Source organism: Stigmatopora argus, chromosome 5 (genome assembly GCF_051989625.1).
Source record: "Stigmatopora argus isolate UIUO_Sarg chromosome 5, RoL_Sarg_1.0, whole genome shotgun sequence".
NCBI lineage: Eukaryota > Metazoa > Chordata > Actinopteri > Syngnathiformes > Syngnathidae > Stigmatopora > Stigmatopora argus.
Window position 1 is genome coordinate 5,210,513 of NC_135391.1, and position 18,418 is coordinate 5,228,930.

General features: G+C 37.4%; 1 protein-coding gene across 6 annotated transcripts in view; it reads left to right on the plus strand.

The window, feature by feature from the left end:
* arvcfb (ARVCF delta catenin family member b) overlaps window positions 1-18,418 on the plus strand; it is a 340,912-nt gene that overhangs the window by 25,219 nt on the left and 297,275 nt on the right. For 4 of the 6 annotated variants that reach the window (XM_077601832.1, XM_077601828.1, XM_077601831.1 and 1 more), the window contains exons 2-3: window positions 12,822-12,923; window positions 16,270-16,351. The gene's annotated coding sequence lies outside the window, so the exon portion shown is untranslated. The remainder of the gene's footprint in view (window positions 1-12,821; window positions 12,924-16,269; window positions 16,352-18,418) is intronic. The other 2 variants (XM_077601830.1, XM_077601835.1) reach the window with 1 other exon arrangement.

Below are 18,418 nucleotides of genomic sequence, written 5' to 3' on the forward strand. Positions count from 1 at the left end.
ATATATATATATATATATATATATATATATATATATATATATATATATATATATATATATATACTAACTCATACACATGCTTTTACAATTTTGATCAATTAATAAACCATATTCTAATTTGCACACAATGCATCATTAAATTAACTAAAACACTCCTGAGGATATTACTTGCTGCTACCATGGTATGCAAAGTGTAAAATGGGAGCAATGGCAGCATTTGTATGTGTTTTTTATTTATTTATGCCAATGTAAGCATGCTACCTCACCATCCGACCTTTAGTGAATTTATTGTTAAATCAAATAATAACAATAAAAGCATTTTATAGCTATATATAATGACAATAAAAAGCATTCAATTCAACTAATATATATATATACACATACACATGCTTTTACAATTTTGATCAATTGATAAACCATATTCTAATTTGCACAATGCATAATTATATTAATTAAAACACTCTAGGATTTGACATGCTGCTACCATGGTATGCAAAGTGTAAAATGGGAGCAATGGCAGCATTTGTATGTGTTTTTTTATTTATTTATGCCAATGTAAGCATGCTACCTCGCCATCCAAACTTTAGTGAATTTATTGTTAAACAAAACCACCGAGCTGGATCATGCTTTACAAAAACTAGACTAGACTAGATTACAGGCTCCTCAAACGCCTCCTAGCTGTCAGCATTGTTTCAGACGAAGGCACTGCAAAGACTGCAGCAGCTCAGGGCAGGTGGAGAGCACAGCTGACAGGAAGGGAAGGAAAAACTGTGTCATGCTCAGGCATACGGAACGCAGGTGGTGACAAGGCTATTGTCAAAAAGTCATATGGTGCTGATGGTGCACCCAAATGGGATTTAACTGTACGTGTGCGTACGAGCCACTGCCTGCTTGCCATTTTCTTTGGAGAGCTCTCTTCAACAGAGAATGTGTCATCCACAATAGCACTGGAAAGAAAGGAGAAGCCTGTGTCAGGAGGATTTGTCCCAAAAACTGTCATTAGTCAGGTATTAGGTCATGATACGGAGACGCCGATTATTATTGTAAATACAAGTGAGTGTGACTGCTGGTTTCAGCCTACAATGACCACGGGGGCTCTCTTGAGTTGCCACCCACAATCGACAAAGGAAATGCGTTACATCTACCCGTCAGTCATTTTTTTGTGGGGAGGGGAGAGGAAAATGCTGACCCGCCAAAGCGGCTGGTGGCAGAGACATTAACTGGATGAATCCATCCAATGTTTCTGCTTTCAGCTGCTGATGATTGTCATCCCTGAAGGGGAGATGATGCTGGGAGGACTGCCATGGCATCGCCATGGATCCAGATGGTCAGAGACATGAGGCGATGCATGTGAGCAAATTGTCAGCAGACCATGTTCCGGAAAGGCTCAACTATATTATTCGTATGGCAGAAAAGGTTTTTTTTCTTTGTGCTCTGCATATGGAAGGGTACAGCATTTGGTATTTAGAAAAATGGCCTTTTTACAGACAGGAAAGATTGATTGAAGGTCTTGTGGTCTTTGTTCTTGTTCATATTTGATCAGCGTGATGGGATGGGTCGCAAACTTGTTTGGATATTCAGTGATTGTGTAAGGCAGGGGTGTCAAACTCGGGTTGGTTCGCGGGCCGCAATAACGTCAACTCCATTTCATGTGGGCCGGACCATTTTAGATCTAATTTTTAGATTATTATTTTTTTTTATTGGATTAAAAGAATTGGATCAAAAGCCCTAAATAGTCAGTTTTTATAGATCTAAAGCAATGTTTATTTGAGCTTTTTTTTTTTTTTTTGATCATGTTTTTCATTTCAAATGGAAACTATTAATATTTAGATTGCATCGGTAAAAAACATATGATAGAGGAGGGCAAATATAAAGTCGACTATACGGGATAAAAACAAGTGTAGTGACTGTACAATAGGATCGAAGGAGCAAAAGATGTTGTTGTTGGTCGTGCAATATTTGCTGGGAAAATAAGATGTTTAGTTGTAGTTGATAAATTCATTTTATTGTTGTAACATTAAGAAGGTCATTTAAGTCATTGGCGTATCAATGGCTAATCCAACTTTGGAAAAACGTTAGGATGGGGAATTAGCTGGAACAGGACGACACTCGGAGGACGTAGTCATGGCGTAGGACACATTGTTTTTATTAATTTCACTTTCAATCAGGCTGCACATGATTGATAGTGTGGAAGTGATGGGAGCTGCAACAGTACAATCTCTGCCCTTTGTTATTTTAACACTAATTAGGAATTCTTTGTTGGGATCAACTCACACTTGGGATTCACTTTGCCTGAGAAGTGTTTTGCAGTCTTGACTGTCGGCACTATGATCAAAAGGATTATAATGAGACGTCGGATTGAAGGGAACGAGCAGACGTTCCCTCATATGAGCCTCATTTAGGCGTTGTTTTAGGTGAAACTTTGTCGCTCTTGAATATAGAAAAGAGACAAAAGGATGGCTAGAAGAACTTTGGAGAACTTTGTGTTGAAAACGTTTATAAATTGCTCTTCAATGGCACACATACACACACACAGATACACACAGATACACACATATACACACACACACACATACACACACACACATACACACACATACACACACACACATACACACACACATACACGCACATACACACACATACGCACATATGCACATACACACACATACGCACATATGCACATACGCACATACACGTATACACATACACACACAGATGTACATGCATGCATACGGTAGGTCTTAACACTCAGCCATTTGTTTTGTTAAAGAGCCTGACAGCTGATGAGACGAAGGACCTTTTCAAACACCTGATAGATGAATGCTAATACATAATGCTAGAGACTGTTGTATAAACACTACGCATTACAAAAAAATAAAAAATAAATAAAACGAAAAAACTAAAAAAAACACTTAAAAAATGAACATTGTGGAAAAAAATCGAGATCAGATGTTAGAAAACATTTTTGGGGGGTCAGATCACCCAGGCCTACTATGAATGCAACAAATTAATATCTGTTCAAACTTCAGACCTTTCAAAATATTTCCCAATTAGTAACTCTACTGATTTTTTCCCTTGGTCTCGTTCCTCCTTCGTTTCCAACACAAAAATCTTATTCACTAATCTGCTTCTGCGTATCGTGTGTAATTGGCTTTCTTGTAAAACATTACCTTGAAAAATTGTTTTCCTACTCCTGAAATGGCAAACAGCCTCTGGATTCTGTCAGTTATGAGTTATGATACATTTTCTAAAATATTTTCCTAGGCATCGCTAGGATATGAGCCAGTACATTGTGGTCAACGTAGAGCATCCACTAATGAGTGGCAGGTCAGCCTTGTTTATGGATTAGGGTGGACATGAACCTATTCAATCAATGCCACTTATTTCTTGGCTCATTTCCTCCTCTTGCTATCCATTTGTGCTCCTGCAAGTGCCGGTCGGATGTTCTCATAGCATACAGAATAAGGTAGAAGAGAAACCGTTCCTACCTTTTTCCCACTACTTAACTGGGATAGAGCACAATTGGAAAATGAATGGAAGGCTATTTATTGTGGTCTCATTTTTTTTCACGCTGTAAAACACAGATGCCAAGTAGCGGCCCGGGGGCCAAATCTGGCCCGCTGCATCATTTTGTGTGGCCCGAGAAAGTAAATCATGAGTGCCGACTTTCTGTTTTAGGATCAAATTAAAATTATAGATAATGTATATTATATTTCCTTATTTTCCCCCTTTTAAATCAATAACTGTAATTTTGTAATCATTTTTTTCTGTGTTTTTAGTTCAAAAATCATTTAGTAAAATCAAAAAAATTATATTTTCCATTTTAATATGGAACATAATGATTAAAAGAGATTTTCCCTTACTAAGAAAAAAAAGCTCAAATAAACCCTTGTTTAGATCTATAAAAATGTGTCAAAGTGGCGGCCCGGGAGCCAAATCTGGCCCGCCGCATCATTTTGTGTGGCCCGGGAAAGTAAATCAAGAGTGCCGACTTTCTGTTTTAGGATCAAATTAAAATGAAGAGTATAGATGTATATTACATTTCCTGATTTTCCCCCTTTTAAATCAATAATTGTCATTTTTTAATCCATTTTTTTCTGTGTTTTTAGTTCAAAAATCATTTTGTAAAATCTAAAAATATATAAAAAAGCTAAAATAAACATTGTTTTAGATCTATAAAACTGAATATTCAGGGCTTTTAATCCAGTTCTTTTAATCAATTTATTAAAAAAAAATCTAAATATTATATCTAAAATGGTCTGGCCCACGTGAAATCGAGTTGACATTATTGCGGACCGCGAACCAACCCGAGTCTGACACCCTTGCTGTAAAAGTTGGCTTTTGAAAGTTGGTGTGTAGAATTTTCAATACAATAAAAGCGAACTGTAATTTAGAAGCAAACTGACATTTTTGGTTTTTGTATTCCCATGTAGTGTAGTGACCTACATTATAATTCAGCATGAAATAATTCCCAATTCCGGTGTGAAATAATTCTGTATCCTGTCTTACATATAGATTTCACAAGTTATTACAGAAAGAAAAAGCAATGCATGTCATTTTTTACATTAAAAGACCATCATTTCTTTTCAAAGACCTCCAGCTATTCCTCCTTTCATCTCCATATTTTTAGGTTTCATTACTTATGCGCCGACACAAGTGGAACATTTCATCCCGAAACCCCCCAAATGCATAACCTCTTTTAGACTTTCTCTTAAATTAAGCTACAATAACAGTCAATGGCAGCTTTAATATGACAAGAAATATAATGCAATCTGAAAGCTCATCTCAAATACCTCAAAGCACCTGGAATTACTTCAAATATAAAGATGAATAATTAATTGAAATTGGATGAAAACTTTTGATTTTGGCAGGCTTTTTCCAGCTGCTCACTCTCACAGACCTGATTGAGACTCCATTTCTTCACCTCTTACATCATTTTTGGATAAATAACCTATTTTTATCAGGTCTCCACATGCACCATAGCACGCAATGTCCATCTCTCAAATCACAATTGGTTATTTTTGTCGCCGGACTGACTTTTTGGGGTTTGAGAAAACATGCTGCAGCAAAACTAGGAACCAGATCATCGATACACTGCTCTCCGTGTCTTCATGGTGTAAACAAATCAATTTAACAGGCAGAGCGGATCGTGCTTGGGTCATAAAGCTTGAATGTTACAAGAGATTGTTCTTCCAGTACAGCTGTTGCGCTAATATACAATCTGTCAATATACATTTTGTACACGGACAACAATAACCAGAAATACTGTGTTCATGTTTGCTCCTTCAACAAAGTGAACATTACACTTATGTACAGTGGTAACTCTACATAGGGGCAGCTCTACCTACGAGATACGAGGAAAATCCTGAGCAAATAATTCGCCATAGATACAAGAAAAATGTCAAGCAAATAATTCGCTCTAGATATGAGAAAAATTTCGAACAAATAATTCGCTCTAGATACGAGGAAAAAATTGAGATGCGAGAAAGCCGGGTGGCCATGACATGAGAGGCTGTTTATCTTTTTTTGCCGCATCTCTTTCGTGTATAACATATCTACGAGCACTGAACGATTTCTTCAAACGAGTTTCTCCTACACATGGACCAGAAAACGCACAACGTGCATGCGCGGGCAAAAAGAGGGCTTTCTGGGTAATGAAATATACTCGTGCACACAACACCGATAGCCAGCAGAAGGTATAAAAATGTAAAACAAAATTAGAATTCAGTTTTGTGTAAAGTTATAGTAATCCAAGTTAATATAAATTTGTTTGTTCGGTTACGAGTGTGTTGCCATGGATAAAGTCCCCCAGAATCCCCCCCGCCTCCGTGTATGTCGATGTCTCTACCCTCCGCGAAATGCGTCAAATTTTACTTGTATTAAACACATTTTATTACTATTAAACCACTAGATATGTGTTACTTTGTTAATGGATGGCAAATTAGAAGAAATAAAACATTTTTTCCAATCCAATATCCTGTTTTTGGTGTTTTTTCAGAGGGTTGGAACGAATTAATTTGTTTTTAGTTCATTTCAATGGGAAATGTTCGCTCGAGTTGCGAGAAGATCGTCATACGAGCTGTATTGGTTATATAGATACATACACAAATTTCATTTTAGTGGTTCTACACAGCATTACAGTCATAGCAGAGACTAAAAAGGATGTTATCCCAAAATAAGAGACGCTCGTTCCAATACTTTTATCTCACAGGCTTTTATTTGCATAATTTTGCAAAGCAGCAGCACAGATTTTCATTGCTGGATGTTGAGACGGGACCATGCAAAAAAAAAAATCTGCTTCCTTTTTATCTCACCGTTCAGTCATTTCTATTTCATTTTTCCCCCCTCTTGCCAAAACACAGTTGTGATGTTTTTGATCTTCCCGTTCCCTGACAGAAACATGGTATCCTGACAGGATTTCTAGCCTGCCAATTTGTTCATAGTTGTCAGCTGTACAATTCAAGAAGAAACTCATCAGTAAGAATTCGTGTGTTTGTCATAGTCGCTAAACCTCTGCGGTAATGCCTATGCTTGCGTTTCTCCCTTTAGGCTCTGTTTTTTTTATGTCCAGCACAACGTGAGACTGACATGGAGGCATTTTGAAAGATGTGCATTGAAAAATGGCAAATCACTGTCGGGTGTGAATACACTAATTCCTTTTAGCACCAATGCAGAAAAAAAGATACAGGCATCCATGCAAAAGAAATATAAGTAAAAGTCTAAAGCACTGTGTCAAAGTGGCGGCTCGGGGGGCAAATCTGGCCCGCCGCATCATTTTGTGTGTCCCAGGGAAAGTAAATTATGAGTGCCGACTTTCTGTTTTAGGATCAAATTAAAACGAATATAGTAGTAATAGAGTATAGATGTATATTAATTTTCCTGATTTCCCCCCTTTTAAATCAATAATTGTAATTTTTTGATCACTTTTTTCTGGGTTTTTAGTTCAAAAGTCATTTTGTAAAATCTAAAAAATATATTTAAAAAAGCTAAAATAAACATTGTTTTAGATCTATAAAAAACAGAATATTCAGGGATTTTAATCCAGTTCTTTTAATACATTTATTAAAAATATATATTATATCTAAAATGGTCCGGACCACGTGAAATCAAGTTGACGTTAAAGCGGCCCGCGAACCAACCCGATTCTGACACCCCTGGTCTAAAGGTTTTTTTTTAATTTATTGTTGGCATTTTTTTAGCAGGTAACGGGAATTATTTTTATTGCTAGTCTGATTTTGTCTCACTGTCCTCAATTACCCATTTTTTCTTTTTTTCGGACCAGTCAAATAATGCGCAATAAAGAGGAAAAAATACATATGAAAAATACACAAGTATAAGTCGCACTTTTAGGAGGGAAATTTTTCCTTTTTGCTGAAATCAAAATCAATCAAACCTACGTAATAATAGTAAAATGGGCAGGTTAACTTTAACCTAAAATCAACAACATAACAACCTGTCGTGGTCAGAGAGAGAAAATAAAACATACATAAGTGGCAGGCGCAGCCAAACTATGGAAATAAAATGTGCGACTTATAGTCCGTAAAATACGGTGCTGTAATTTATTCTCAGTGTTCATTATTCAAAAGACTATTCTAATATTCCGAGGGTGTTGTATTATGCTTAAAATGATATCACCCGAATTCTACCACCTAGATTTGTCTCATTAAATGATGATCCATCATGCATATGATTTAAAATAATCTCCCCAAACTCTCACTTTTGATTGACAACAGGGCCGCTCAGGTACAGCTAAATCTAGGTCACACTCTTGCTCAATGTCAAAGAGAAATGGGTGTCAGGTTTTTGGTCTTTTTCAAGCAGCCGGAAAGGCGGGCCTTCAATGAAAGGGTGATGGATTGATGCTCACAGCCTCTCCCAATGATAGCTCAAAGGTTGTTTGTTACCTTTCCATCAGCCAAGATTCCTTTCCTTCTCGCCGCCGCTGTCAGAATGGCTGAGTTTGTGAGCATATCAATATAGTATAGCACAAATGAGCAAGCCGTTAACTTTGGCTGTTTTCATTTCTTCGCCTCCTGTTCTGCCTTCGCCGCCCACCTCTCGGTAAACATCTCTCAGAAAAGAGTACATGACGAGACTGGCAATACCAAAGTAATGATTATTGAGATGGATAAAACACATTTTTGAAGGTATTGGGTCACATTTACATGCAGAATTATCATTGAAATGATTAGTTTGTTTGCCGTTCAGTACAAAGTCTCAAATAGTCTCCCTTGTTCGCGAACTGATGTGAATTAAAATTGCTAGCTTTATTTTCGGGATGTATACGCAGCTTTGCGTGTTAGTTTTCTGCAATTATATTAGTTAATGATAGGCTTAAAGTTGCGAGTCCTCTTGTTATTCATTTTCAGATACCATCGAAATTTATCAGGTTTATGCATCGGTCGTCAGATATTATTTATTTTTGTCTCAGGGCTGATTGCTATGCTTATTTAATTACTTGTGGACTTATTGTCGCCTTTGGGTTCTGACGTATCCAGTAGAGGGAGCCGGGTGGTCATAGTTCATTTTAAACTTGTTTTGAAGATGAGTTCTTTGGAATCTTGTTTGAAAAAAGTTATCCTGCCATGAATAAAATGTCAACTCAATGAGGTGCATTATGTACATAAATGGGTATACATAAAAAAACATATGTATATGTAAATGATAACAAATCTGGAAAAGTATTTGACCTCATCTCATCTTTAAATATGGTGAGGGGAGATCTATGCCTCTTGACGTTTCGTCGAAAGACGTTTGGTCCCCGGACGTTTGGTAGAACGGACGTTTGGTCGCCGGGTTCGCTCACTGTCAAATTATGACAGCGAGTTTACTGTTGATATTTAGATATTAAACTCACTCTCTCTATCATGATTCTAATTTTGAGAGCTGGTTTCAACAGTAACAACACGGCACCCAAACGTCCGTTCTACCAAACGTCCGGTCGACCAAACGTCTTTCAACGAAACGTCCAAGTACCACTATGCCTTATATTGCAAAAAACAATACTTTGACATATTGCCTTGATGCAATAAAAGTCAATAAAAAAACATGTCAAAGAATTTATAGGTTGATATTGTGCACTCCTGATCTGACATTTTGGCCCAAAATGAACTGTAACCAAGCCACCTCGTGGTGTAGAGGTTCAATCGCCTGACTTCAGTGTGGGCAGGCACGGGCTCAATTCCCGATAGTGGCGGTATGATTGGCAGTGCGGATGGTCGTTTGTCTCTCTGTGTGCCCTAATGCTGACTGGTGACCTATCTAGCGTGTAGTCTGCCTTTTGCCCAAAGACAGTTGGGTTAGGCTTCAGCAACCCTTTCGATGATGGACGGTATGGAAGATGAATGAACTGTAACTGTGCGACAAAGGGAAGGCGAGTGCATCCGAATGAAAAGGTTTACTTCAATTTAAAAAATGTTTTCCAGTCCAAGAGGCTCTATTAAAGTAGCTGCACTCCTGTTGATCAACAGAGGCAGAGACATATGAGAGTAGTCGGGAAAATGACTCGAAATTTAACATGGCTGACAGTCAACGGGAGTACATTTTCTGCCTGTAAATGAGCTTCATACTTTACCGTCACGAGAAAGAGAAAATGCAGGGCGCAAAGACTTTACTATTGGTGTATTAACCAATTTTTTTAAAAACCTTCTTAGATGGCAAATGAATTAATATGTGTGGGGTGTAACTGTTTACGAACAGCTGTCGAGAGTGTCTTCACAATTCGACAACCCCCCCACCTTTCCCTTCCGCCACCTTATCACACAAGTCCGTCTGTTTGTGTGGACTAATGATGATGGTCTGTAATGTTCTTGGAGAAGAAGCAATTAGCTGATGCTCTCTCCCGACACAGTCTGCACACATAAAATAGAGCCTTTGCAATTGAGCTTTTTCCACTCTGCTTTCAACCGAGCCATTACCAGGCAATATAGTTGAACTGTCTGTCTGGGGCTTTGGAGGGAACGAGAAGCGCTTCAAACTTCCTAAAAATAATTGTATGAAATTCAGTTTTATGACAGGGTGCCATGAAGCTCGAGAGGAACAAGCCAGCGAGGGAGCAGATGAGCAGGTGGTGTGTCGGAATAGCAGATAACTTCGTATCGGTACAGAAAATGTTTAAAAGACAAAAAGCGGTTTGGCAAGAATGACACTCGTGACGTGCACCTCGCATATATTTCTTTTCTTCAATATCACAGGTTGTGTGATTGTGAAAATTCAGATGGATTTTCCAGTCCAGCGTCCACTCCTTCATCTAGCAGGCGCCACTTGTCATTTATTATTAATCATAGAATGACCCTAGAGAATTCATGGTGGGTTTAAGGGGAGCAAGTATTGAAAGAATATTTGATGTGAGGTATCATAAAGCATATGAACAATATTTCTTGAGAATTATTTTATCAATGCTGAGCACAAGTGCGTCGGTATTGAGAGAATAAAATTCCCGGGTCTCTGGGACCTGCCTAATCATATTTAATATAGTCATTCACACGGAAAGAAACATGTTTCGAGAATAAAATTGCTCACTCTATTGATCTCCAGTATGTAAAAGTTATTCACTAGCCAAACAAAATGATCATGACTTTTTTTCTCATTCATTTTCTGAACCGCTTATCCCACATGTGTCAAAGTGGCGGCCCTGGGGCCAAATCTGGCCCGCCGCATCATTTGTGTGGCCCGGGAAAGTAAATCATGAGTGCCGACTTTGTTTTAGGATCAAATTAAAATGAAGAGTATAGATGTATATTAAATTTTCTGATTTTCCCCCTTTTAAATCAATCATTGTAATTTTTTAATCATTTTTTTCTGTGTTTTTAGTTCAAAAATCATTTTGTAAAATCTAAAAATATATTTTAAAAAAAGCCAAAATAAACATTGTTTTAGATCTATAAAAAACTGAATATTCAGGGCTTTTAATCCAGTTCTTTTAATCCATTTATAAAAAAAATCTAAATATTATATCTAAAATGGTCCGGCCCACGTGAAATCAAGTTGACGTTAACGCAGCCCACGAACCAACCCAAGTCTGACACCCTTGGCTTATCCTCACGAGAATTGCAAGGGGTGCCGGAGCCTATCCCACCATGTATCGTTCGTCAGCCAATCGCAGTGCTCATAACTTGTTATAATGAAGTCTACATAAATCTTACTCGGTTCAATGCCAGTTACTATTTTTGGCAGATAATGAGATTCCTTCTTAGTCATTTGAAGAGATCTTAACTCACAACATACATTGACTGATTATGAATGCAATTCATGCCACAGTGTCTTCTTTTTATTCAAAACTGTGATGAGATGCAAATGAAGCGATCATCATTCAAGAGAGCAGTGGATCCGATGTTTGGTTTGTCACTTTTGTTTCTCGTCATCAAAGGCAGCTGAGGCGGACGTGCTAACTGCCTGAATGAATTGTACCATAATATGAAGCATCAACATTCATTTGTGCTATTGTGCTGTCATGGGTCATTTTTTTTCCTCCTACCCACTTCGTATGATGTTTATATTTCTGTGACACTGCAATGTGGAAATAAAGGTCATGCTGCATTTCAGTTAGTTCAAGGCACGTTAGGAATCATTTATGGAAAAATGCACTAATGGCATATTTCAATGCATTGCACGGACTTGCTTTAGGGAATGTTTGTCCTTCAAAATATGCTAAATGTTTGTTTTTTTCGTGTGTGTTTTTGTCATCAAAACTGCAGAGATTAATACCTTCAGGGGGCAAAAAATATGAACAGGCTAAACTCGGACAAATAAATGTCACATATTAAAGTACGAGCTATGCAAATTTCAGTGCAAAGGAAATGAAATGCATTTATTTTACTAAATATTTTACCTTGCCACATCTTTTAATAAGACAAGAGTTTGATGAAAAATTTATGTTCAGGCCACCATCGCAAATAAAATTGCACCTACAAATGTATTAATACACTTATTTAGGTAATAAAGCTGTTCACAATATGTAAATGACCTAACATTTCATAACGTCTGTCATCAAAATTAATTTGGCGTGAGGATGCTAAACTTTGTAACTATTGATTGCAGTAGGCTACCGTTAACAACATTGATGCTAATGTTGTTTTAATGTATTTTTTGTATCATATATGCTGCTTTATGTGTATTTCTGTGAAAAAAATAAAATGTTTTTTATATGCCGGTAGTTAAAAAAAATATTAATCCGATGCTAAATATGCCATATTTGTTCATAAATCAATTAAAATGAATTCATTTGAATATTTTTTTCTCTCTGCAACAGAAAAAAATAATAATGAATCACTGCCCACACAGTTTCAGTCCAAACCAGGGGTGTCAAACTCATTTTTTGTTGCGGGCCACATGGTAGTTTCGATTTTTTTAAATAAATGGATTAAAAGAACTGGATCAAAAGCCCTGAATATTCAGTTTTTTATAGATCTAAAACAATGTTTATTTTAGCTTTTTTATATATTTTTAGTTTTTACAAAATGATTTTTGAACTAAAACACAGAAAAAAATGATTACAAAATTACAATTATTGATTTAAAACGAGGAAACGCAGGAAATAATCTACAATCTTCATTTTAATTTGATCATAAAACAGAAAGTCAGCACTCATGATTTACTTTCCCGGGCCACACAAAATGATGCGGCGGGCCAGATTTGGCCCCCGGGCCACCACTTTGACACCTGTGGTCTAAACAGATGAAATGCTGACTGTGCTTGAACCAATTGTGACTGTATGTGTCTGTGCAATGTTTGAGAGCTCCAGTATTTATTAATAATAATGCGGAGTCAGCAAATTGGCAGCACACTTAATTCAAATTTCATGTTATTTTTGGTCACAGATCCTCTTGCCCCCCCAAAGACGGACCACTCAAGTCCAATCTATCAGAACCTCGCCTTTTCTTGTTGTGCTTGTGGCGTGAAGACAGTCAGCGACATCAAAGGTACGGACCACCGCCTCTTCCTTCTTCCCCTCAGCCTTCTTTAATCACTTTGTTTAGCTCATCATCGCAGCAATTATATTCCCTGACAGTGTTTTTGGTTTAAACATTCAACACATGCTTTTTTTTCTCTGTAATACCTCCTCTGGGGACCGCCTCACTTTGCTTGTCAGGGGCTTGTTGATTGTTTTTTTCAATGTTTGTTTTTTCCCTTCCAACAAACATGGAGGACATCATCGAATGATTGCTGCAAACCACCCAGTCAAACTGAATTGGGCGTGTATTGCCGTCAATGGCAGGTTATGAGATAGTACTTTTAAAAAGATATACATTTTTACTGCTGCCAAATACTATGAATCTTGAGTAGTTTATTATGCCATTCTTTTCCAAACTAGTAAATACTCATTTTGTATCAAAACTACATTTTTTTTTATTTTTTGGGGAAGTTTACATGGGAACAAAATTCAAATGTTGAAAGTTTTTGTTTTGTTTTCACCATTTTAACTGGGTAATTTTGAAACGCAACATCATGTTCTGATTAAATTTAGCATTTTTCATGTTGCCAAACGTTCTCTTTACCTATGAAATATTAATGTTTAAATTATTATTATAATTATTTTTTTAAAACAATCATTTTCATTCATTCTGATCAACTGGAAATGACACAATAGGACCCGTCATCCGAACATATGATTGGATATGAGACAACACTATTTATTAAGTGTCTTTGTAGTTGCAATTTGTCGATAGTAAAGTCAATGATTTTGAAGGTGTGCTTTTGTAAGGACAGCACGTCCACCGTTTTTAAAGTGTAAAGTAGAGAAGCTTCAAAGTGAGTAATATTAAACTAACCCTGCATGGCAATCAGGTCTTATCACCTTTTAAAAAGCTGCTCCTAAAAATTGCATCAGTATTAGTTTTCTTAATAAGGTTTTAATGGTCTATGAAGCATTTAAGGTTCATGAGAAAGCTATGTTTTCAAATGACATAAAGCACACATGGCAGTTTAAACACAAATGTGTGACCTTGGCAAAAAAAGATTTGGTTACATTTTTTTGTTGTTGTTGAATATTTTAAGATGAGATGTAAGTAAATGTTGTATACTGAACAGTTTGCAGTGGCCCAAAAAATGAGCATGAGATTGAAAAGTGTCACTCACCGCTTCTGATTTATAACCAAATGGAGATATATTATCAACAAATATTAAGTGAATTCCTGTAATCCGCAACGTCCTTCTAAATGGCTTATGACTGGCTGGGAATGTCTGAAGGATTTAATAGATGTTCTTTACCCTTCAGTGAAAACTAAAAAAATATGCCGGATCTTCACTGTATTTCATACTAATTAAATGTAGTGATGCCAAGAGGCCAGTTTCCCTTTGTGATGAAAATAATTTATTCCTTCCTCCCTTTGATTAGATGAGTTGCCTGCTCTACAAACAAACTGTTCACAAATTCTATGCATGCCTTCTGTGTTACGTTGCTCTTTTTTGAATTGATTGTAAAGACGTTGACCTTCACTAATTTTGTTTCTTTGCGATGAGTGAACATCTGCTAATGCAAAGGTAAATGGAAAAACATGCAAAAAGTCATACTACGTAAGCAGACTTGAAATATTAACCTTGACACATTAATGATAAAGTTTGAATGTCATGTCATAGCCTTTAAAATATGTTAAATGCTGACTGCATTGACCTCATTCACCGTGCAAACATTCTCACACTTTCCACTACAACGCACTCGTAACAAAACAAACAAATTTAAATTAACTTGGATGAATATATACAGACACACTCAAACATACGTTTAATGTAACTTTACACAAAACTGAATTCTATTTTTTTTTTTTTTACCTTCGTTCTGGCCAGGTTAGCTGTTTGCCACGCCTCCACCCTCACGTTCGCTACCGATGGGCTGTTTGCTGTTGTATTCCCTTCAAAATATTCCAAAAATGATGCACAATAATGTCCTCACAATAGCATAACGCACGACCACTTGCCTACGAGAAGTAGTCTTGAATGAGCGATCGCGGGAGCTAAGGCTAAGAACAGAATAACAGGAAATGCAATAGATAAGCTTACCCACGTATTGATTGTGGGTAATGAAGTTTTATTCTGAGAAAGGATGCGTGCCATTGGCTATTGGTGTTGTGTGCACGAGTATACTTCATTACCCAGAAAGCTCTCTTTTTGCCCGTGCATGCGCGATGTGTGTTTCCTGGTTGAAACTCGTCTGAATAAATCGTTCAGTGCTCGTAGATATCGTTAATACACGAAAGAGATGCGGCAAAAAAAGACAGTGCGCCACAATGATAAACAGCCTCTCATGTCATGGCCACCTGGCTTGGTCGCATCTCGAAATTTTGATCGTATCGCGGGCGAATTATTCGATCGAAATTTTCATCATACCACGAGCATGTCGTACCACGAGCATGTTATACCACGAGCTGATCATAGGTCGAGGTACCACTGTACTAGTTTCTCACGGATTTGCGTTTGACAGTAGCTTTCTATTCGGAGGAAATAATATGAAATGAGCTATACTTCATGCACTTGAATATAATTTTTTTTGGTCAAATTGAGCCTCCTCTGCATTATTTCTTTAGGAGGAAGAGTGATGAAAGAAGCACCAGATTAGTATAAAATAAAAAAATAAAAATAAAGAAGTGAACAACAAACATCAAAGCAGGATTTGGCACTTTAAAGGAAATGGACTTTATACTTACCATGACTTCTAGTGAAGAATGAATCCTGTTACGCGTAGAAACACAAACACAGACAGAATTGCTTGATATTGCAGCGGTATTAACTGCATTGATGAACAACATACTGCATTGAACGTCCTCAAATTTAAGTGGATTACAGTGGCTTTAATTTAAAGTGCCTGAATTATAATTTCCATTAAGAAAACGATAACGATGTGGGCATGCGGTAAGTGTAATTGTCCTGAGGCTGCTGATTGGAATGTTGGTTTCCATGTTCTCCCTTTTTCGCGTGGATTTTCTCCGCATACTTTTTCTCTCGTTCCGAAAATGATAAGCAATACACAAAGAGTGAATAGATTTACCTGTGCATACATTCAAAATTATTCGGGGAAAAAAACAATGTTTATTCACAGTGTTGTGCAGCATGGCATGGAAAATGCAATTTTTAAAAAAGAAAGTTTGTTTTCTAACAAATCTGTTACGATGTAATGTGGAGCACAGAATGTTGTTGCTTTTTGCCAAATGGAGAGCATCCTCGTTCCAAGAGTTTTTGTATCTAACGTGTCTCCAAAGTATTGTCGTTGCAGTGAATCTAAATTCAACTTCTTTTCTCTCCCTTTTTGTTATTTATTTTCGTCTTTTCTAGCTTTTTTCCTCCCGCTGTATTTTGCTAGAGGTTGGGGATGCCTCTTGGCTAACAGCTATCAGCCTGCATATCTACTGACTAGGTCTGTATTGTTGTGGACCGTTTTGTAACTTCGATGTCATGCCGCCGTTTGTTATGGATATCAGCTTGTGTGTGTGTGACAGTGATATCCACTCACGCTTGCAAGTGTTATCTGGAAATCACAATCTTGTCATACTGTGAGTGATATTAAGGCCAAAATGTGTGTGTGTGTGTGTAGGATTTGTGCCTGCAGCATTGCTTGCATGCCAGAATTCATTACAGTTGTGTGCATGATCATAAAAAGTGACAGGGCCATTTCTCCATCTTGGCTATGACTGTTTATTTGGGTGAATGAAGGAATTCTTCATATTTAAACATCCTTGTTGACAGTGTGTCAAAGTTCATGTGCATTTTGATTGGCTTGTCTCTCTACATGGTCTTAGATGTTTGTTTGTTGTTTTCATTGAAGCTAAAACTGGCTGAGCAATCGGTCATTCATGAAAACTGTGGCCAAAATCTACACATTTGCTGAGACAGAGTAGAACTTGATCTTCGGTAAGGGTCGTTTGCACTGCTACTTACAGTGAGGTAGCATACGGTACTCTTGAAATTGTGTGTTTTGTGATGTGTCATTGCTTTCCTCTATTAGCTCTTTCGCTTAAACACCAAATAAACAGAACAATATAAATGACCACAAAACGAGTGTACAAAAAAGGTACTCGGCTGTTTGGTCGCCGGACGTTTGGTTGCCCGCAAGGTTATTGATAATTACTATTTAAAATTGTTGCTCAAATTCCCTAAATACAAACTGCAAATTATTATTTAGTCATACTTAATGCCCTATTAATTATTAGGCTAAAGAAAAGCTCCAAATTTCCCGTACTTTTATTGTGTTTTGTTGGAGAACTTGTTAAGACCCTGACTGACGTAGCTTCTTAAAAGGACAACGCATGTACATACAAACTCTTATACAATCACCGGTCCGCTCAGTGAAACTGCTCAGGGCCGTTGTTGGCTTTTATTGATGCGTAGACCGTGTTGTTTTACCTTGTTTGGTTGGTGGACTTTTGGTCGCCGGTTGTTTGGGTCCAGGCGACCAAACGTCCGGCAACCAAACGTCCGGCGACCAAATGTCCGGTCACGTACAAAAAAAACTCCCTTGCGGAACATTAGAAAAGTTTTAGGCTTTCAAAGCAGAGATTTACCATTCTGCCTATCCACACATCTCAAAATAAGGTTAGGTCACATTCCTGAGTGAGTAACACGCTTTAGATGTCTATTTTTCCCCCCTGTAAGCTCTATTATTGGAGTGATTTTCTACCCTAGTGCAGCTGTATGAAGATTGCCAGTTAAGCATTGTTTCATGGCCTCTGACTGAACAAATAAATCTCAGAGTGGAGACATATTTCCCAAAATATGACCAAAATTCCTTTGACAAGATGAACCAATGCTATCAGTCAATGTGAAAGGTCCTTTGAAAATAATTTTCAGTTTATTAATAGACAGCATCGTCTTATAGGATTTCACATTTTTCAGAGGGAATCTAAAACACACTTGACATGAAGTTTGTGTTAGCTTTCCATGTGTGAACAGGCCCGAAGTGTCTGATGTTTAATTCCCTTTATTGTGCCAGCAATTGTTGAATTAAGCTTTCATTTTGTTCTAGTGAAGCTTTGTAAAAAATCTACACCGAGTGCCAACCTTGCTATCAGTTTTTAACTTAATTAGCAAATGGGTCTCAAACTTTAGAATGCAAACCCATAATTGGCACCCAACAGAGAAGCCTCATTAATATATCTGCTGTTGGGAGTTTTGTGAATCCCAGATCTGCCCCCACAGGCTTTTCCTTGGCAGGAAGAATTAAGGATTTTCCCTTTCGGCATAGGTGTTAGAAAAGTGCAAATGAAAAAGATTAAACTAGCGCAGATGCCGCTCTGAGTGCTACCAACCCCTCACCGTGTGCACTCAGCTATTTTAATTGGTTTAGTTCAGAGTATCATGTTGGTGGATTTGCTGAAAGTCAAATTGCCGACAGGCCACGCGATTCTTTCCTAGTCGAGCAAAGGTTGAGACAGTGTTGTTTTTGGCAGCTCTTTTAATATTTTGGATGAAAACTTATATTAGTCCT